This window comes from Vicugna pacos, chromosome 15 (genome assembly GCF_048564905.1).
Source record: "Vicugna pacos chromosome 15, VicPac4, whole genome shotgun sequence".
NCBI lineage: Eukaryota > Metazoa > Chordata > Mammalia > Artiodactyla > Camelidae > Vicugna > Vicugna pacos.
In genome coordinates, this window is record NC_133001.1 from 57,528,562 (window position 1) to 57,551,656 (window position 23,095).

Genomic DNA, 23,095 nt, shown 5'->3' on the forward strand with positions numbered 1-23,095 from the left:
CCTTGTTGAACGTTCCAAGTAGAAATGTTGACATTCTGGCAGGCCTGTGGTGATCTAGACACCATTGAAGATATGCTTGTATGTGCTGGTGAAGATTCTTGGCAAGCCATGGTAGGTCTGGGGAAGCCATGGTGGATTTGAGGAAGCCATGGTGGATCTGGGGAAGCCATGGTGGATCCGGGGAAGCCATGGTGGATCTGAGGAAACCATGGTGGATCTGGGGAAGCCTTGGTGGATCTGGGGAAGCCACGGTGGATGTGAGGAAGCCATGGTGGATCTGGGGAAGCCATGGTGGATCTGAGGAAACCATGATGGATCTGGGGAAGCCTTGGTGGATCCGGGGAAGCCTTGGTGGATCCGGGGAAGCCACGATGGATCTGGGGAAGCCACGGTGGATCCGGGGAAGCCATGGTGGATCCGGGGAAGCCATGGTGGATCTGAGGAAACCACGGTGGATCTGGGGAAGCCATGGTGGATCTGGGGAAGCCATGGTGGATCTGAGGAAACCATGGTGGATCTGGGGAAGCCTTGGTGGATCTGGGGAAGCCATGGTGGATCTGAGGAAGCCATGGTGGATCTGGGGAAGCCTTGGTGGATCTGGGGAAGCCATGGTGGATCTGAGGAAGCCATGGTGGATCTGGGGAAGCCATGGTGGATCTGGGGAAGCCATGGTGGATCCGGGGAAGCCTTGGTGGATCCGGGGAAGCCACGATGGATCTGGGGAAGCCACGGTGGATCCGGGGAAGCCATGGTGGATCTGAGGAAACCATGGTGGATCTGGGGAAGCCTTGGTGGATCTGGGGAAGCCATGGTGGATCTGAGGAAGCCATGGTGGATCCGGGGAAGCCATGGTGGATGTGAGGAAACCACGGTGGATCTGGGGAAGCCATGGTGGATCTGGGGAAGCCATGGTGGATCTGAGGAAACCATGGTGGATCTGGGGAAGCCTTGGTGGATCTGGGGAAGCCATGGTGGATCTGAGGAAGCCATGGTGGATCTGGGGAAGCCATGGTGGATCTGGGGAAGCCATGGTGGATCCGGGGAAGCCTTGGTGGATCCGGGGAAGCCACGATGGATCTGGGGAAGCCACGGTGGATCCGGGGAAGCCATGGTGGATCTGAGGAAACCATGGTGGATCTGGGGAAGCCTTGGTGGATCTGGGGAAGCCATGGTGGATCTGAGGAAGCCATGGTGGATCTGGGGAAGCCATGGTGGATCCGGGGAAGCCATGGTGGATGTGAGGAAACCACGGTGGATCTGGGGAAGCCATGGTGGATCTGGGGAAGCCATGGTGGATCTGAGGAAACCATGGTGGATCTGGGGAAGCCTTGGTGGATCTGGGGAAGCCATGGTGGATCTGAGGAAGCCATGGTGGATCTGGGGAAGCCATGGTGGATCTGGGGAAGCCATGGTGGATCCGGGGAAGCCATGGTGGATCTGAGGAAACCACGGTGGATCTGGGGAAGCCATGGTGGATCTGGGGAAGCCATGGTGGATCTGGGGAAGCTAGGAAGGTTGGAAAGCTATCATGCATTTCCATTTCTGTAGAGTAAGTCTTCAAAACTGAGCTAATTTTTTTTTTTGTATATACATCCTCAGAAGGCAATTGAAGGAAAAGAAAGGGAAAATATTTGTTAGTAAAAGTATCTTATTGCCATTGCTTTGTCTTGTTTTGGTTTCTTTTGCTCACAGAATAGCTGGATACTTTCTCTCTTTCCTGGGACCTGTTTGGGTTGTCCTGGACTGTTCTTCAGCACCAACTCTGAATAATCTATTTTTATTAGAATTAATTTTTTTAACCTGTTTTGAATGTTCTGGATTATTCTCTTACCTCCATTCTGATTATTTCATGTCTCTTGTGATAAGTTTAGTGGTAACAGCACTTGTTTGGGAATCTGTTTAAGTCTCTACTTAAGCAGTTCATTTTTCTTTTTCGGCTTTGATTTTCCAAACTTGGTCAGTCATGTGAGTTGACTTTAAAAATACAGTTACAAGACCCATTTCCAGAAAAATCTTATTAGTGAGTCTGGAGAGGATGCTTCAGTACGTGAATCAGTCAGATGAATATCAAATTTAGGGAAGAGTAGACCAATGAGACTGCTGCATAAGATGTGGTGTGGGCTTCACCCGGGTATTAGAAATGCAGAATCTCAGGCCCCACCCCAGACCTACTGAACTGAATATGTACTTTAACAAGGTCCCAGGTGACTCACAGTACATGCAATTTTCAGTCATGGGTCTAGATAAACTCTAAAATCTCTTCTATCTCAAAAGCACAGTGATTCCGAGTTTTCCTTCCATTTTCCAGTGCTATTTCCAGCTCTTTCTCTATTCTTCTTTTCCTGAGATCCTGAGGAAATTTTTCCCTGTGTTATGGAGAATAGATGTTCTGTTCAGTGAATTTCTAATGTATTTGCAAGGGGCTTCCTATGTAGAAGAGAATCAGGACTCAGAGGGTTAAACACAAAACACATTACCATAGGACAGCTGCCAAGGCATCACATTCTGAAATCTGATAAATGAAAAATGGGCATGGTATCAAATTTAATCACATTTGTATTCAGATGTTGTTGAGAGCAGACACTGATTTATGAACTAGCAACAGACACCAGATTTCCTGCCTGTGTTATATACATATGAATGGGTGGAAGGATGGATAGATAAACAGACAGTGAAATTATGTTGCAAATTACATGGTACCAGACATGTTTATAACCTAGATCTCATCAAACTGATATTAAAAAATACTACAGATAAATTTTTTTTTTTCCTGGGCAGTGGCTGTCGGTTTATTTTCACCCTGAAAAACTGATTTCTTTCAAAGGATATTCTTGCTCAATGTGTGCAGTGTTGAAAATGCTTCTGTTGTGCCCCATGGCTTTACATGATTTGTTTACAGAGAATATCTTGATGGGATGGAAAGAGATAGAGGAATGTGCAAACCACTGCTGCGTTCTGTTGCACACACTCCTTCTCCATTAAAATATTGCTGGTGCAAAGGGCTGCTGCACACTCCTAGGGCTCCTGCCAAGACCAAGGCTTTCAGATGAGCTGTGAGGTACTGAGGTTAAAAGGGAGCACATTCAACACGGACGAACAATGAAGAAGTTGCACATTACTGTACATAAAATAGATAAACAACAAGGACCTACTGTATAGTATAGGGGACTATATTAAATTTCTTGTAATAACATGTAATGGAAAAGACTCTGAAAAGAAAATATATGTATGTGTGTATAACTGAATCACTTTGTTGTACACCTGAAACTTAAAGTGTAAATCAACTACAGTTCAATAAAATTAAAGAAAAAATTACAAAGACGTTAAGCAACTTTACTCACCATCAGGCAACGTAGGAAGCACTAGGTTCAGTGTTTCTTGGACATTTATAATTTCGAAAATAAATCATTCAGATGATAAGACTACCTATTTTAGAACAGGTCATTGCTCAGTGTTACCAAAGACGTCTAGCCATCGTTGAAGTGTGATTTCTTGACCATGCCCTCTGCCTAGGACTTTTCTTCACAGAAACTTCTCAAATTTGGCAAATCTAGTCAAATTGTATCCATCTTTCAGTGGTCATATAGATAAATTAATTCACTTTCAGAAGACCCTATCTTATGCTGTGGGCAGGGAATATAGAAGTAGATGATCCATGGATTGGCATTTTTTTTTTTTAGAGCAGCTGAGTAGCTAGAGGCAAGTCAGATCAATATAGACAATTTCAATACAATTAAGAGAAATAGTTAAATTCAGCACAGGGAGCTAGGTTAGCCCAGAAAAGGATACCTAGGTCAGACTGGGAAGATATCAGCCAAGGATTCTTGGAAGAAGCGACACTGAGGGGGGCCCTAAGGAATGAGATATCTCCCACTTATCCTTGAAGGTGCAAGGAGGGTGGAACTCCTAGTGGAGAAATATCGAGGGGCCAGGCATGCCCAGCATTGGAAACCCTGGAGGTTGGGAAAAACATGACAGCTGGGGGATAGTAAGCAGCTGTGACGTAACTGAAACAAAACTGTCTGTGCTCTGGGCGCCAAGAGACAGGACGGAAAAGATTGGCAAAGCAACAGTTACTATAATGTGGTCTTGAGGTGTCCAGATTTACTCTTTGAGGAAAAAAAATCACAATAATCACCACCTGAACAAATAGACAGACATGACATGACAGCTAAAGAATGGAAACAATTCAGAGACCCAAAGGCAATGAGGACCTCAACTGACAAAGAACGTTTTGATAGAAGGACCTGAATTTGAGTAGTTTCATGTCTGGTACAGAAGATATTCAGGACCAAATGTCAGAAAAGAGGGTTTTCAAAAAGGACTGATCCTTGGAATTCTATGCAGGTGATAATATCCTTTACTGAGAAAAACCATCCAAAAGAAGGAGTTTGCTTTCTTTTAGTTTGATTTTCTTTTAGTGGATGTGGAGGGATCAGGGTCCCACTTTGGGGTGGGGTAGAAGTGACATCAGTGTAAGCCTCTTCTTCCCTAAGGAGCTGACCCTAACAATCGGAGCTAACACGCAATCTCCTTTTGTGCTCCCTTAGAAAATAGGGCATCTATTACGCACTGAGAATCCGTTACTACTCTGAATTTTTGGTTCTGTTTTCATGTGTTGTCTTATCTTCTTAATTAAATTATCTCCTCGAGGGGGAGGCTCACACCTTTTTCTTGTTGGATCTTTCACAGAGCCTGAAGCATTGTGTTGCATGTAGAAAATATTGGTTGATGTTTGTTAATTGATTTGTTGGAATTTTTATCACTGAACACATTTCCCAAGAAGGAGCCAAACCCAGAGTTAGGAAGCCATCTGGCAAAATTGCTTGAGAGAATGCTTCTTGGCTGTCACATCTTAGAGGTCTTCTTAAAATAGTTAACATTTATTAAACATATTACCGTGTGCCGGACATTGTGCTGAGACCCATATATATGTAAAATCTCATGTCATCTTCAAAACTATCTTGTGACATAAATACTATCAATACTCTCATTTAGAAATTGAGGAAAATGAGATCCAGAGAGATCAACCCATTTTCTGAGGTCAGTAAGTTGCAGACATGACTCAATCTAGACTCCTGGGTCTACCAGCTTCAACGTCGATGCAATTTGTCCATAGATGGAAAGTACATAACATGCTCTATGCCTTCTGTCTCAATCTCTTTCTCTACTGTCTAAAAAAATGGATGTACTAAGACTAGTCTGATCCCTGGTTGCCTGTCCCGAGTCAGGGCCAGGATTAGAGCCCAAACTGGATCTTGTGACACGACACTTCCTACTCTGCTATGCTGGTTTCAAGACAAATCTATTGAACCAAACCTTCTGCTGGACATTATAGGTAATAGAAATAAATTTAAGGCCTCCTATTTGTCTGCAGAGGCCATACAAACTAGTTTGGGACACGTGACAATAGAACTTATAAAGTTAAACACTGAAGTATAGTGCCCTGGTATGCAAGACTCTTACAGATAACATACTGTAGGAAGGACAGTTTGACACGGTGGATGTTTGTCCTTCAGGGACTAAGGGAAAGTAGTGATTCTTCAGATGTGCACTGCAAGATCAGCTGACAGAATCCTCACAGAGCCAGTTTTAGCCACATATCACCTATTAGTAAGGGGTTGTTAATAGATATTTCAGTAACTAATGCTGCCAGAAACGGCAGAGGCGAGCATACGAGTTGGTGCGAGTTATGCTGCTTCCACTGTTCAAGCTGAGGCTGGCTGACAGGACTGCTCAGACACAGGACGGGGGTGCAGGAGTGAGTGGTGGGGCAGGGGGAGGTTGGAAAGACTGGGCTGGATGACCTCTTCAGCATTGTGTTCTTGATTCTTTCTAGGTACCTGATTTGTTGCTACAAAGCCCGGCCACCTAATTCACAGTTTTCCTCCAAAATGGTTCTTACACGCATAAGCCTACTTCCTGTGCTCGGTAGATCTGGAAAACGTCTCACGTTTCAGTTGGCGCTGGATTTGACCCTTATGTGGATCTCAGGCTCTCAGTATTATGGTCAGGACTACATGCCTATCTGTAAAGAGAAGGCACAGAATCTCTGTAGAACATACAGTTGGCCCTTTTGTATTCCAAGACATTTCCTCTTCCCATGGGAGAGAATTGATTAGGATTAGAATGCAACAACCTTGCTGCATCTCGTCAAAATATAAATTACAGTATGAACAACTAATTCAGGTCCGTTAGAATACTTCGCTATTCTTAAAGCCTGCAAGAAGACAAATCTGCCTGAAAAACTTCCTAATCATTATAAATAGTTCACAAAGGCTTTCTTGGTAACTCGACCTTGGGTCATTGAAAGTCAAGCTGGGATAAAGCAAGAGTGAAGGGTCATTCTTGCCATTCCTGGAACCAACCAAAATTGCAGAGGTCCAGTGAAAGACAGGACTTTAAGATGTGTTTTATAAGCTCTGTAGGCCAAAGAGGGTTGGATTTCCTGCTGGGTTCAGCTCCAACACAGGTGGGCCATGCTTGAGCTGGGGTGATAAGGCAACGGACAAAGGGCACAGGTGTCCTTACGAGGTCAAGCCCTGAAGTCAGATGGCTGGATCTGAGCTCCAACTCTGCTGCTTACTCGTGTGACTGTGGGCACGTTGTTTTGCTCCTCTTTCACTCCTATTGGAAGGAAAATATCGAATAGGCTGAAATAATCCTAAAATAGTCCCTAAGTTTATTGTGAGGACTAAATGAAGACAGAGCCTTAAAAATAAGTGCTCAGTCAAGGTGAGCTTTTATTGTAACAGTCATTACAATGATTGTTCCTGTCAGTAGAAGTAAGGGGAACATCACTAGAATTGGAGAGGATGGAAAAAAAAGAGCGGTAAGAGGAGTCAGAGGGATTTCAAGGAGGGGGTGAGGGCATTTGGGTGAGAGTGGTTCTGCTCTAGGTTGGTGTCTCAACCAGACTGTAAACTCTTGAGCTGATGTCTTTTGTGCGGGGCAGGACCCGTTTGCTCTCCGCCCATCATCAAGTGCAGAGGACGCAGGCAGTGCAGTGGCTAGTTGACCGACACGTCTAGCCCCAGCTGAAGCCAGGGTCACTGTGCGCAGACCCCTGAAGTCGGTATGGTTGGACTGATTGCTCATCTTCCATGTGAAGGCTCCTTAGAGTAGAGCCTTGGTTTTCTAAACCCAGTCCCTGTTTGGATGAGAATTCACCGTCTGGCTGTGCATGGCTTGGTTTCCAGTTACAACCACACCAGCCTGCATGACTCCCTTCAGCATGCTCCCAGCAAGCCCCGAGCTCCTGGAATTTGTTTAAGGCCCGTCTTTTGCAATATTAGAGAAGGGGCAGCCTTTTCACAGTTAGGGTTCTGGGAGGGCTGCTAGTAGATGCAATGCTCCATCTCAAACCAGGACTCTGCAGGCGTCTTGCTCCTTCCAGAACTGAATGTAGGATGGTACCTGAGCTAGCACAACATTGCCTATGTAGATTTTTTAATCATTATTTTATCATTCTTTTCAATATCATTCAGGTACTCGAGGCCTGACATCTGAGAGACAGCACATGCGAAGATACGATGTGGTGAGCGTCGGGAGCCGGTGGTGGCCGTTGCTCCCGCACCCTTGCAAACACACGGTCATGAACAGAAGTCCCCGACGTGCTCGCTCAGATGGGACCACACTCTCCTTCAATTCCAGCCCTCTCTGTCCTCAGCCACAGACCATAGGGCACAGCCACACACCCAACTTCATTCACCTTGGACTGGTCAGCCTCTGTCACAGTACCTGACTTGCAAGAAGCCCTGTAAGTAAAAGTTAAATGAAGAGAACAAGTTAAAACAGCATTAAAGGAAGACGGCTTGGGCAGACTACGGATTTTAAGGCCTCCACCTCAGAGGACCCGCAGTCATGTTGATGTTTTATGCTCTCTTGGATATAAAAGTCACAGCTTGCTTTCCCTCTTAGTGGCCATGTACAAAGGCTCATTTATAATTAACAAGCAAAGCCCTTAATAGAGCAAACCAAATGTCATCTTCCCCTTTTCCTACAATACCAGGTCACTTTTCCCTCTGGATGAAAGCACTTTTGACCCATTAAAAAAAAGTGGGATCCGTTGGGTGAATTCAGTGCAAAAAAAATACTATTTCTTGTTATATATGTTCAACTGTCTTTATCACTTTTGCCACGGTCTCAGGATAAACCAAGTCTGAGTCAGCAGGACTTTGATGAAAGCTACACTGAAGGTCTAGTTCACTGGAGTGATACATGGTGGAAAATGAAACTCTTTGTATGCCAAGAGACTTTCCTGGGGAAGCTTGGCTGTGTCCTCCATCCACCTGTGAGCCCAAGAAGAGGGACATTTGTCACTGCTGTTCCAATGCCACACCTAATACCCAGCCTCACCTGGTGCCTAAAGGATGTTTTCTGAATGTTGAAGGAGGATTTGGCCACCAGCTACAAGGAGCCGTTCCTCAGGGTATTGCTTTTTGGGGCCACTTGGGGAGAGGGAGTCTGTCACTAGATGGGGCCTTCAGCTCTATCTACGATGTTGAATCTGTCCCTATTTGTACGTGATGGATGTCTGACTCTTCTGGGAAATGCCCTGGAAAGAGTTATTACTAGCTAATATTTTACAATCTGGTGCAATTTGATGTTCAAAAATATTTAAGTATGCCTCTGCGTTTTCTTAAAGGGAGATGGAAATAAAAACTTAATTATAAATCAAGGTTGAAAAAGCTTATTAATGTCCCTTGAAATATTTTGACATGCAATAATGTATCTATAAATTCTAAGGATTTAGAGTTCAGTTTTAATAAGATTTTGTGTTCCCAAAAAATAAGCAAATTTTTTTCTTCTTTGAACTTACACTGGAGACAACCTAGATCCAAATAGCAGTTTGTAGACTAAAAGATGCTTCACGCTTAGAAGATCTTTGAATGTAATTCTTAATCTTGTATGTGGTTATGAACTTTTTGAAATTAATGACGCTAGAATTCTCTGCACACTCATCTCACAGCTTTTTATTTCATGTTAGGGTCTTCCTGGACCTCTTGAATTAGTGGTGTTTAGTGGGATGAAAAGTCGGAGTCCTGATGCGAGCTTTGTCACTGCTTGGCTGTGTGATCATGGACAAAGACTTCACTTTTTTTAATTGAAGTACAGTCAGTCACAATGTGTCAGTCTCTGGTGCACAGCACAATGTTCCAGTCAAGCATATACATACATATATTCATTTTCATATTTTTTTCATTAAAGGTTATTATAAGATATTGAACGTTGATCCCTGTGCTGTACAGAATAAGCTTTTTTTTTTAAATCTATTTTTATATATAGTGGCTGACTTGTTTTGAATTAACTTCAAAAAAATTGAAGTGTAGTTGATTTACAACTATAGTTGTTTGTAGTTAGTTTTTGGTATACAGCTTAATGATTCAGTTGTGCATATATATTCTTTTTCACATTCTTTTTCATTATCAGCTATTACAAGACATTGAATATAGTTCCCTGTGCTGTACAGTAGGATGTTGTTGTTTACCTGTTTGATATAATGTAGACTTTCTCTCTGTTTTGACAGTTCATTTAGGAAGCAGTTATTGTGTAAGATGGTTTGACTAAAGTTTTCCACTTTTCTATTACTTAAACTGAACACTCTGTGACGGGAGAAGTTCTCTCCAGGCTGGGCAAGCTTCACCATCACGGCTACCTGAGTTTTCTTTCAGTTCCACACCCAGTGACACGCCGCTGTATTATGGCTCAGTAATAAGAATGAAATATGAGCTAGTAAGAGCTTAATCAAGTCATTATGAAGATTTGGCTCATTGGAAACTTAGAAAAGTACCAATAGGAGTTGAAATGATGCATAATAGAAAAATGACATGCTTAAATGGGCATGTTTCTGAGAACTGGATATAATAGATTTTGCATCTTCCTAGGAAAAAGAAAATGTCTAATTCTGCAAAACTCAAGGTGTCGCCTAGAAGGATCATTTGCGTTTCGCCTCCTGTGGGCACTGGTGATGTTGGAGCTCGGCTGAAAATAAAAGCTTTGGGGCCTGGACAGGCCAACACCCACAAGCTTTAGAATTCAGATCAAAGAGACTTATTTTGGAAAAAAAAAAAACAACCTTTTCATGAAAAAGGTGTAAAGCTGCAACACTTCTGCAACTGAACTGGAGATCCTCTGAGATGAAAGCAGTATAGACCCTCAGGTGACCTTGGCTCCCATCGAATGGTCCCACGTTTCCTCCTTCAGGGAAACGGTCCACTGGACACAGGGATAAGGGAGAGCGCATCCCCCCAGGCAATGAACATTTTCTAGAAAAGGGCAGGGGTGTCAGGGTAGAAAGATCCTGCTCATTTTTGAGGATATTTTTGTTGATTTTAAGCAATCATTCCTTCTCTGCTCCAATTATATATTTCCAGTTACATATCATGTGTAGTTTTTATTTTCCATACTATTTAGTGGAAAGCCAGACAAATAAATTAGTGAATGTAAAGCAGTGGGAGAAGTTTATAGTGACTGTATTCATTCAGGTTTGTGTAAGCCCATAATTATTTAAATCAGCCAGTGGGTGGAGGAAAACTTCCTGAAAGAGGTGATATTTGCTCAGATTTGATATAGGAGTAGGTATTTGAAAAGGGACATCCTCGTTGTGAGAACAGCCTTTGCAAAAGAAAAGCAAGAAAGAGTAAATATTTAACCAAAACAGGAGGGAAATGATGCAAGTAGGCAACAAGGCAGGAGGACCCCATCCTGCTCACAAAACTGACCGCAAAGCCAAAGTGCAAGGAGTGTGTGGATTCTGAAAGTTCAGGTGAACAGTAAACAGAAGAGAGGCTGTGGGTGGGTTTTCAGCAGAGGTGAAATGCGATCGGCTACTCGACTCACACAGACCACTCTGGCAACAGTTTCTGTGATGTATTTGTGGGGGGAATGGCATTTAGAAGAGGCAGGAAAGATAGGAGATTATTAATATTAATAACATGTGAGTAACAGGACTAGAGCCTGGATTTAGGCATAGCAGTGACATTGATGCAATAGATTGTGGAAGCTGGTCTCAAGAGATTTTGAGAAGGTAAAATGGATGCGACGTGGGACCATGTGAATGGGGCTTATTGGTGAAACATCATGGTGGAAAAAGAGCAGGCAATCACAGGTAGTGCTCGGAAGCATGGATGGATACTCGGAAAATGCAGTTGACTCACCATCATGGGCACCAAACGAGGAGATGCATAAGTGTGGAGCAGAGAATCTGTACTTTTCACCCATTACCACTTTAGACTTGATGAGTGCCCTTGATTTAAGACCACAGTCATTGTGGGAAAGCAAGTGAACTGCCTCCCATGAGGGGTCTTTGGTTCAGCTGCCATAGATTAGCTGAATTTTGGTCCCTGGACAATTGGCTGGGCCACTAGACATTGGGTAAAAATCTGAAGTTCCATTCAGGGACAAAATGGATTTTTCTTACCCAGTAAGACATCGTATCCTTTTTATTTCTTTTCTTTAAGTTTCATTACTGATCTATTAGCACCAACCCAACTTATTTAGCCCTATGATTAATCATGACATATGTATGCTGGATAAAAACGTGCGAAGTCTTTAATGATGTCGTCTCCAAGAGACAGGAGTTCACCAATACCTTTTCCTGCTCGATCTCTGAACATTTTAATTGAGGTTACCCACGTTTCTGAAGGTCTGATGTCTTTTCAGGAGCCAGTACCAGAGCCTAAACTCGGTAGGGATCAGCCCTGATTCATGGTTGGAACACTAGGATTCCAGTGGTGTTTCTATCGTAAGTAGGCGTGTGACCTTGGGCAAACCACAGGAGCTCTGCTGGATTTTTAAAACTTGGCTAACAGACTAGATAGTATTAACATCTTTTCAACTTCAGTGTCTATATGACTCCATTAAATTTGTGATGCATTCTTTTTTAGAATGGCTGCTAGAAAGGGTGTGGGATTCTGACTAAGGGAATAAGGTTTCATGAGAAAATTTATAGAGAAACTTCAAGGGGAGCCAGAACTAGGTATAAACGTACATGGCAGTCTAAATGAAAGGTGTTTCTCACGTTTATGCTTTATTTATTAGGGTCGTGGCAAGATTAAACCAAGAGAAGAAAAGAATTTTGATGTACAGAAAACGCAACTTCTTACAAAATACAAACTGTGCCACTATTGACAGTCCTTTGAATTTTGGCCCTCTTGTTTTGCTCTTCATTCACGCCTAAATTCATCCCTCTTCAGTCAACAAGAACACAAATCACCAGACTGTAGCGGGCCAGGCTTATCTTTGTCTACTTTTTGTTAGGGAACCCGAGGATTTGATTACCACATGCGCAAACGGTACAGTTCATTAGCTGCAACCATTTTCATCATTTTGAAAGGAAAAAAGAAATGGGTATTAGATTTAGAAACAAGATACGCTTTCTCTCCTGGGAACTAGAAGCAGAGAAGAGGTTTTGACCAAACTGAGTGGAAAACCACAATAAAGAAAACCAGTCTGGGAACCACTGTCTGGATGCGCAGGCATGTGTCTATGGAAGTTACACAGTCTGACATGAAGATACCGGGAGCCGAATGAGGCCATATATCCCCCGAATGGGGTGCAAATTTGGGAGACATCTGCTCCTGCTATCCAGATAGATGAGATAACAGCTTTGTAAAACCTGTCTCACTTCCTACAGCCTCTACCTGAAATCTCTGAGATCACGGCGAACCAGCATGTGTGATCAAAATTGAAGAGAAATGTTTTTTTAAAGTATTAGTGGGAGTGCAGTCAGATAAAGATATTGAAAGGGATATTGTTTAAATCAATTCAAAGCAAATTTACAGGGCTGAAATTAGAATCACGGAGAAAATGATTCTAAACAACTTTTAATAAGCAGAGGACTGTAAATGGAAATTAATAGTAGAATACGCATTATTATTTTAAAAGTCATAAACTCCATTGCTACTATCTTTATTTAGTATTATGTCTTTGCCATTTCTTTAAATATAATAAAATTCACAGATTAGATGGGTTCCCTTATACACTCCCCACCAGGATTTTGCTGAGAAGATGTGCGACATTCTATTACTATGTGAGTTTTGGTCAGACCAATAAGGGACTGATTCTGTTCTGTGCCCTTAAAGAAGCTATCACTTCCTTTGAGACCCATAAACCTGCTGCCTGACAGGTGTTATCAAGCGCTGCTATGACTTTATCTGTGTGTTTATTTATTTAGTTTGTTTGATTTCACTTTTGATTTTATTCTGCTTCATTTTACCAATGTCATTGAGGAAGATGAGTTTAAAATGAAAGGCAATTTCTTTCTCCAAATACTTCACTCCGAAGATTTGTATATAAGTTCGATCGAATTATTTCTGTACTGAAAACTGAAGTAGAGTATGAAGAATGACTATTTATGAAAAGATAAAAAGAACAGAAGAGTTCAGCATATATCTTACTGGAGACTGGATAGGAACTGCTGAGGAAAGTCTTTACAAATAGCCTTTGCAGAGAGAAGCAAGGGTGTGTCTTATAAACACCCACCAGCGAGAACCCAGACTCAAACGTGAAAGTAAACAATTGTATGGTCGTCCTGAATTCCAGTCTGAAAGTCCCATTTTGACTTGGAAATTGGCCCACCAGGCTCTGAAGTTTATGAGCTGTTATCCTGGTTCTAAAACACACGCTGTAAGAAGCAGCACCGCAGGCTGGACTGTGGAACTGCCCACATCCCCGCGGATGTGCTGCCGCTGAGCTGCTCAGCATCCCTTTAAACTTCACCCAGACTGTCCTGAGACTGTTACGCTCGCCCTCGCTCAGCGCTTTTAGACATTTTGTTTTCCTTCTATTAAAACAAGCATCTTAATAATCTCTAAATAAATCATGACTCTCATGAATGCATATAAAATTTTGAAGTTTTCTTTCTCAATCAGTGAAGAAAGGAACGGTAGTGAGATCTTTTTTAAATTGTCATTTTTAGTTGATCTGTTCACTTCTTCTGTTTCTAATGGGAAAATCGTGATGTTGAAAGTCAATCAGTTAAGCTTACTGGGAGCTGGCAAAGCACTGCGATAGATGTCATAGAAAACACAAAGATGGATGCATATATAAAGGGCTTACCCCCTACTGAGAGCAGAGAACAAAGGTAAGTCAAACGAAAGTGGAAATTAAAGCCACTTGAAAATGTGTAATTTAACTGAGGCAGGGCTTCTGGCTATTACAGAATAAAAAGATCAGCAAATCTCCCCTCAAAACAAGTTTAAACTAAGGAAATGCGTGAAAAACAGTCATGTAAGGGCTCTGGAAAATTTCTAGAGAAAAGCAAGAAAGTGATAAATGCTTGTTCATGAAAAACTGTTACCGCTCTGGGTAAAGTCACTGGGAGTCTCTGGCCTTTTTGCCAGGGTTCTTCCCACTTCTCCACCTCTAGCCAGGTTGGTTGGTTGCGTTGGTGATTTATTTTCTTGTGGGGTCACAGGAAGGAGGAAGGAGGACGGCCCCCAAAAGCATGATTAAATTCTTCACCAGCAGCTTCAGACTTGGTGCAGAGCAGAGGCTGAAAATCTGTGCCCAGTACCATTGCCAGTAACAGTGGCATCACTGGTGGGAAGTGAACGGACAAGCCTGTGGCTCTGCTGGTCTGAAGCTGGGTCCTGGGTGGGGCGAGTGGTGAGCCAGTCAGGAATGCAGTGGGGAGTCTCTGAAAATAAGGGTGCCGTGGAGAGACACGTGAGGTCTCCCAACCGAGATGACTGACCCTCAAAATAGAGACGTACCGGGCAGATTCAAGAAGGGCCAGCCCAGCAGAGTTTGCAGATACTAACAACTATTTAAAAATATATAAAATAGATGAACAGTGACTTACTGCATAGCACAGAAAACTATACTCGATATCTTATAATTACCTATAATGGAAAAGAATATGAAAAAGTATGTGTATATATATATATAATAAAAAACATAAGTAAAAGAAGAAGAAAAAATAAAAGAAGCTCCAGCAGAAAGAAAACCAGGAAGTTCGGAAGCCTGCCTATAATTTAGATGTTCTTTCCATCAAAATGGACACGTCCATTCAGATCCATCGACGGGGCAGACACTTCAGGGACTTCAGGGTGTGTGCAGAGCATCTTTCCAGCTGTTGTCTCATCACTGAGCAATTTAGACACAGGGGTCTGGCCGCTAGATAGCAAAGTAAACTAAAATGAAAGTTGAAAATTAGGGGACCCGCCAGCACCACAGAGAGTAAAGGAGACACATCACCAAGAAAAGAAAAAAAATCTCAGGACAAAATAATTCCGTCCAGAGGTGCTACAATACCATATTACCTTAAAATGTCTAGTTTTCAAGAAAAAAATGTAAGAAAAGAATTGGTGTTGCCATCATGGCCACTGCATCCTTACCTGTGAGCTCTCTTGCGGGTTCCTCTCTCCCCAGGACCTCTCGACTCCAGGACATGAGGAGGAAAGGAAGATGAGCCTCCCTCTCCCCAGTGCTTGTTCTCTGTCATCCACTGGACACCCTGTTTTTGCAGACAGAGATTGAGAGCCTCTCCTGGAGCAGAAGAGAGGGAAACAGCCAGCCTCATGCCATCTCTCTTCTCCAGGAGATGCCAAAAGCTGAGGCCAGGATGGTATAAAATCATCAGAGAACGCACAGTCCTCACTTGCTTCCATCCTGCTCAGAGCAAATGTGAGACATGGTTTTATACAGAGACACAGGGTGGGGATGCCCCAGATACTCGGTGACCAGCGAGGAGGACCCGGGGCAGATGCTGCCGAGCTGGGGGCGCGACTGGCCTTCCCAGGCTGTGCCGGGATGGAGTACTGTCCTTCCCGACTTCTGACAAAGAGAAACATTTGGTGCTGGTGTGGAGCTACGGATATGGCAGGTATCTGTCATTATACCGTCATCAGAGATGAGCTAATTGGATAGCACTTGATAACTGATCAGTTGCAACATTCATAAAACTGCTTCTCATTTCCTCCTCACATCACTATAGCAGATGGTGCCTGGTACTCTAAGGGCAGAGCTTGTAGGCAGAGCCGGAAGTGTGATTATGGTCCAAAGATCAAATATTTGGTACAGGCATTAGGGAGCCAACGAGACCACGATGCTGAGAGGCATGCGTGATTTACTGTTGGATTTAATCTACTTGAAAAAAAGAATCTTGGTGCGAGATTAAGAAAACCAAAACGTCATCAACTAACACCTGAAATTTCTCAGCACCATCTGCCTGTAGCATTAAACAAAACCCAGGAGGCTCTGGGAGAAAGAACATGGAAAATTTAGTGACGAACTTCACCTGGGTAACTCGATAAACGTTACCTTTGTGGCTAGTCAGTAGCCAGGAAACCCCGAAAACCACGGAGAAGCCTGCAAAATGCTTCAGCTGTGAAAGGGGTTGCCTTCTCGGAGCATGAGGCCTGGCACATAAATGCCAGTAAACTTTCTCTTACAGAAAACTAGTTCCATTGAAAGAGAGTCTTTCTCAGTCGTTAAGGTGGCTCCTTTCCTCTTAGTCCCCTTGGACCGGATTTCTTTTTGGTAATTCAAGCTTATAAAACACTGAAATTTAGCGGTGGATTTATACACATATCTGTGTAGACCTCCTCTGCAAACATTCATGGACCCACCACAATATACCAGCACTGAGCACTGAGTATTAGAGTTACCCTCAGCTAAAAAGAAGACGCCACGTTTCTTTAGGCGCACGATGATTTTATGAATCAGTAAGGCAGAGAAGAAAGGAAAAAGCTGCTGAGGACAATTGTATATTGGCATTGACTGTAAGATGCCCCCAGATTTTAGAGCTGTTAAAAGTGTGCCATTAAAATTCAGTGAAATTCGAGGGAAGCATTATTCATGTAGATGTATGTTATCTTTTTTGTGTGTGTTTTATATGGCCTTTTTTTTTTCAGTGAAAACCAGGTTTTCTTAAAGGAAAGTGACATCACAGTGCATTTAAGTCTCTGGACTCATCATTGGCCTTAAATAAAACAAAACAAAACAAACAAAACAAAACAAATTTCCAGAACAGTTTTAGATTCACGGTGATATTGAGCAGAAGACACAGAGGTTTCCATATACACTTGTTTCCCACCAAAATGGTATATTTGCTATAATTCATGAACTGATATTTACACATTGGAATCACCCAAGTCCATGGTTTATATTACGGTTCAGTCTTGGTGTTGTCCGTTCTATGTGCTTGGACAAGTGTATAATGACTTATGCCCGTAATTATAGCATTTTCACTGTCCTAACAGTTCTCTCTGGCTCCCCTAGCCTTTCTCTCTGCCCCCATCCCAGCCCCTGGCAACCACTGGACTTTTTACTGTCTTTATAGTTTTGCCTTTTCCAGAATGTCATGTAATTGGAATTACACAGTTTGTAGCCTTTTCAGGCTGACGTCGTTCACTTAGTTACATGCATTTCAGTTTCTTCCATGCCTTTTCATGTTTCATTTGTCTGGATGTACTGCATCCATTCACCTACTGAAGGGAATCTTGGTTGCGTCTAAATTTTGGCAGTTATGAATAAAGTTGCTATAAACATTCACGTGCAGGCTTTTATGCGGACATAAGTTTCCATCTCATCTGAGTAAACACCAAGGAGTACAATTGCTGGATGCTAAGGTAAGAGTGTGCCTGGTTTTGTAAGCTGCCAAAATGTCTTCCAGAGTGACTGTGCCATCTGCATCCCCACCAGCAGTTTTACTGTTGTTTTCTGGCTCCAACCACTAGCAGATTCCCCACGTGACTCACCCAACATGCCCTGATGCACAAAATCCAGCCCCTGCCCACCTTCCCTACTGCGCTGGCATCCGCTCTGAAGCTTTAGGTCACTGACAGGGCAAGGGCAGTGAGGAAACTTTTTGGTGATGAGGAAGGACGTAGAGAGACAGATCTCCTTCCAGAGAGGGTCACATTGAGTTTGGAGACATTGTCATAAATACATGACAGGTGGGGAATTAGCGTTTGCCTGAAGTAGAGTTGTGATGATCACCCACTTATTTACAGAATCAGATTGCATTCCATTTTTGACATTGACTTTTTGATTTTTGTTCATTTGTTTGACATTGAAAGCCTCCCAGGAAAATTATGTGAAGTCAGTCATATCTGCTGGTATAATTGTAGTGCGTACACATTACATAAACAAATACATGTGCAGAACGGAATTTACATTGCATTATTGGGCAGCGTTTAAAGATGGATGCTTTGATGTTGGAAAGTAATTTTGAACTAAGTACAAGGAAATATAATCCTGGTTCTATATTCACTTCCTGTGAAACCTCGAAGCATTCGATAAGCCTATCTTTTTCTCTCTTTTTGAAAAATTAAATGGGGAGAGATATTTTTAGAAGCTCTTTCTAATTTGAAAACTCTATTAAACACTGACTGTTCGGGTTTCCTAGGAGATAAAACACAAGATTATATTTCAAACCCCAAGACTATCCAGAAAGGATTAAGAGACATTTGTAAAGAAATGTATTTTCTTTTGTCTACCTGGACTTCAAGGAAAAAGATAATCTAAAAAGTTAGTTTAAAACCTTGGTTGCATAAGTTAACTTGAAAATTGAATAATCGTATCACATGTATACATGCTCAATCCTGTAAAGACTTTCATTTCTTAAGTAACTTTTCATTCCTTATTCATCAGTCTTGAGAAAAACCTAATCTTCATTTATCTGGCATTCAGCCCCACGTTCTGCATTTCCAGGAGAAATAGGCTATTTTGAAGCCTGTTTAGATAAACTTTTGTTAACAGAGTGAATGCAAGCCAGGATCACAGTCACTGTTAAAAACTCTGTTTCAGTTTAATTTTCTTTTGATGCCAAACATAAGAATATGCTTTTTTAATTGAAGTGTAGTCAGTTATAGTGTGTTAATTTTTGGTGTACAGCATAATGGTTTAGTCATACGTATATTCATTTTCATATTCTTCTTCAGTATAGGTGACTACAAGATATTGAATATAGTTTCCTGTGCTCTATGGAAGAAACTTGCTGTTTATCTATTTTTTATATAGTAGTTGGTATCTGCAAACTTGAACTCCCAGTTTCTCTCTTCCAAGTGCATTTCAAATCACAATTAACCCAGGACAGTCTTCTTTAAAGGGCCAGGCTTCAGGTAAAGGTGAGGTATTCTGCTGAGCTGAACATCGCACTGGTAACAATTAGAAACTCCGGACAAAAATTGAAAACAAAATTGTATGAGGGCTTTGGAGGGCAACCCCGAAGAGCCAGAATTTGAAGACGATGTGACCCTTCGAACTGGATAAGATCCACATTTATACATCTTTTCCCCGGAGGACACGCTCCAGGCCACGTGGGGTTCTTGTAACTTCAGTTCTTTCCTGCATATAACTCATACTTTCCCTTCCGTGCATCTGGGATCGTGCTGTTTTGCAGGAATGTTCTTGTTCACTCCAACCTGTTCAGATTACTTTCACCCTTTCAAGCCGAGCTAATGGCCCAATTATTAGTGAAACCTCTCCTGACCCTGCATAACTTTCCCTTCTCCGATTTCCTAAAGGCCTTGAAGTATGCGCCCCTCATCTGCTTCTTTCTATATGCAATTTCTTATTTGATTATCCTTCAGAACAAAATATCTCCATCCTTACTAGAGTCAAGTGCCTGAATCGATTGTCTCCTGGCTTTCTGCTGCACTCTTTAAGAGCACTGCGATCTCATTTCTGAAAGGTTTACCTTCTTTGAACATGTTGACCTTTGAAGAGAGGTGTGCCTGGGAGTGAATTCTGGCTCTGACTTTTGACATAATGCCATCTCTATGAGCTCTACCATTTTCAGTTGTGAAATGAGAGTGATGACAGTACCTACATCGCAGGGTTGTGATGTGGCTTGAGAGATTAAGTGCCTGGTACTAAGTAGACATTCTTTCATTGCAAGCCCCAGCCCCTTTGCTCAGAGCCCGTATGGTAGACTCCACAAGTAGTGCAAGTTCTCCCCATCCTGACTTTGTGCTTGGCTGTTGGGACATTAGCAGTCAGGACTCGAGCGGGGACTTGAACGGCATGTGCGCTTCAGGGCTTGTTCTGACTTGTGCTTTGATGGAACACTGAGACCCCACAGTAAGGAGTCCAGGCCAGCTTACTAGGAAGGAAAGACCCCATGGAGTAGACGGGAGCCTTCCCCAGGGAAGTCCCCCCAGGCCAAGCAGCCTATGTACTTCCAGACACGTGGAGGCAGGATACCCAGACCGAGGTCAGCTAACCCATAGCATTGTAAGAACCAATAAAAGGTTACTATTTTAAGCCATTGTTTTTCAGGGTAATTTGTTACACAGCAAAAACTAACTGAGCCAAGTGTGGCAGAACATCTTTGAGAGGCAAATAGCATACATCTGTGACTTATTAGCGTGAGTTTATCAACAGAAATTTCAGAAAGTAAGAATGTATCAACTTCGGTTTCACAAAAGTTCAGCCAGCTCCTGAAGTATATATAGATCAGGCTTTTATGGTATCAATATACATATATTAAAATATTCAGAAATTCATTCCCAATCATTTACGTGGAGTAATGCAATAACAGCCTATCTGGTATAACTATCCAATCTGACCTCTTCCAACAGGTTCTCAAAAATAGAGTCAAGATTTTAAATTTTAAAATAGAGTCAAATTTAAAAAATGAACACATGCCTCTCCCTTCCAATCCCTGCCTGCTTATTAAAGATTATCTCGTTCCCAACGTGAAGCCTGTATCCCCAGTAGACTCCCGGGGTCCTGCTGGAGCCAAGCACAGTCTAGATGCCATGCCCAGCCTCATCACCCGTGTGTCCCTCTCACCTCTTCTGCTCTGTGCTGGCCACCCGGCACTCTTCACACCTTGGTGAGCTACAGGTGCGCTCCAAGCACCCTCCTGCCGCAGGGCGGCCTTTCAGTCTAATGTGCATCCCCCATGCTTGACGTTGTTCATTCATACTCATCCTTTGGATCTTAATTCAATAATAATTTACTTGAAGAAGCTTTCCTAATTTCTACTTCCAGCCCTGAATTTATTTCCAGCTCCATTATGGCCTCTTGGCACCATATTCCTTTGTGAGCAATGGACATTTTTATTATCTCAAGTCCTGGTTTAATGTCTTTCTGCCCCGTAATGTGAAATGATCCCTGAGAAAGGACACTACGTCAACTTTTCTCACAACTGTAGTCTCAGTACGTAAGAGAGCTCTAGCTCAAGATAAGTCCTCCAGCCTCTAACTCCGATCATGACACAGTGGACCTTCTCCTGCTTCTGTAAACATCAATAGCATGGGCAATAGCTACGGTGTGAATGCTCTCCAGCTTCCAAAGGGACTGTGGTCCTTGGGGAAAGGAATGGGCACCAAGAAAACCTACGACAGCCTCAGCTTTCTGCCTGGGGACACTTTTCTTCTGCTGTGGAAAGAACTGGAACCCAAGCAAAGCAACTGTGTGGCTAAGCTGAGAAGGCAGAAAGGGAGGTCCTGGGATGCTGCAGGGATGGGAGTCTATAGGCCAGTGCGTGGGAGAGGAGGTTGCTGGGCAGAGTGGAGGCCCTGGAAGTCTGTGTGGGGACTCACTGCAGGCCAGAGGACAAAGGCTGCCCCATGCACATGCGGGAGGTTCCCTGAGGCCGAGCAGAGTTTGCCTTTGCAGAGCTGAGAATGAACAGAGAGGCAGAGGTCCGGAATGTTCACCGGTGTCTTAACTAAGACCACGGCAAGTCTGTATATTAGGTGTAGGGCTCGTGTCCTAGAAAAGGGTTTGGCAAACAACAAGCACAAGAAATCTAGTGTGAATATATAAATAGAGGACAAAGGAGACTTCAAGACAGGAAGTATGACCAGAGACAAGTTAGGGGCATTACGTAATAATTTAGTCAGTTCATCAGGAAGACAGCAATCAAGAATGCTTATGTACTCATGACAGCACTTTGAAATACATGAAACAAAACTGACACAACTAAGAGAAGAAAGAGAGAAGCCCACATCATAGCTGGAAATGGTGCACTTCACCCTCAGTAATGCACAGAACTAGATAAAAAAGTGAGTAAGTATATAGATTTGAATAAGGATATTCCACAATGGGGCACAATTAAAATTCAATAATAATAAAAGACCTAGGAAGTTTTCAAGTATTTGAACATTAAACAACCCACAGTGTAGGTCAAAAAGGACATCACAAGAGGAATAAGATTGTACTTTAACATAATTATGATAAAAAGACAGTCTATCAACATTTGGGGAATTCAACTAAAGGAGTGCTTAGAGGAAAGTTGATAGATTTGCATGTTTAGATTTGATACGGAAAACAGTTTAAGAATTGACAATCTATGTTTCCATCTAAAGATGCCAGAAAAGTGAAAGCGATTTAAACACGAAGTAAATAGAAGGAAGAATATCCTAAATATACCAACGAGAGATCAATAAAATAAGACACAGGCAAATAATAGAGAGAGATAACAGAGGCAAAAGTTAACTCTGTGACAATTGACCAATTAAAAATGCTCAAGGGAAAAAAACCCCACAAATTACCAACATCAGGTGTGAAAAAGGAAATATCTTGCCACATCCTACAGAAATTTCAAAGATATTTATGCAGTATCATAACTTTATATGAATAAATTCAACAACCTGTGCCAAATGAATGAATATCTTGAAAGAAAAAAAATCAATTAACCAAAACAGACACAAGAAGGAATAAAATCGGACTAGCTCTATACTTACTAAACTATCAAGTATGCAGTAAGAAAGAAAGAGAACCTTGTTACAATCAAAACATCAGGCACAAAAGTTTCACTGATCGACTCTATACAAATTAGTAGAGATAATTCTATCTTCCACAAAAGATTTTAGATAATAAGGAGGCAGGGAAAATTTACTTCAGTTCATTTTATGGAGCCAGCTTAAAGCTCACACAAAAATCTTTAAAATGAACTTATGAAAAAAATATATTAATAGCTGATATCTACTGTAAACCTACATACCAAAATGCAGAATTTAATATCAGCAGAGAAGCAAGTGGGGCCCCGCGAATGCCAGGTAGGTAAAACATTCAAAAAACCTGTAATGGCAGTTCACCGCCTCAACATAACAAAACATGAAGAAGTAAACATGATTACCTCACTAAATAAAGAAAACGCATACACAATAATTCTGCTCCTATTTATGAAAAA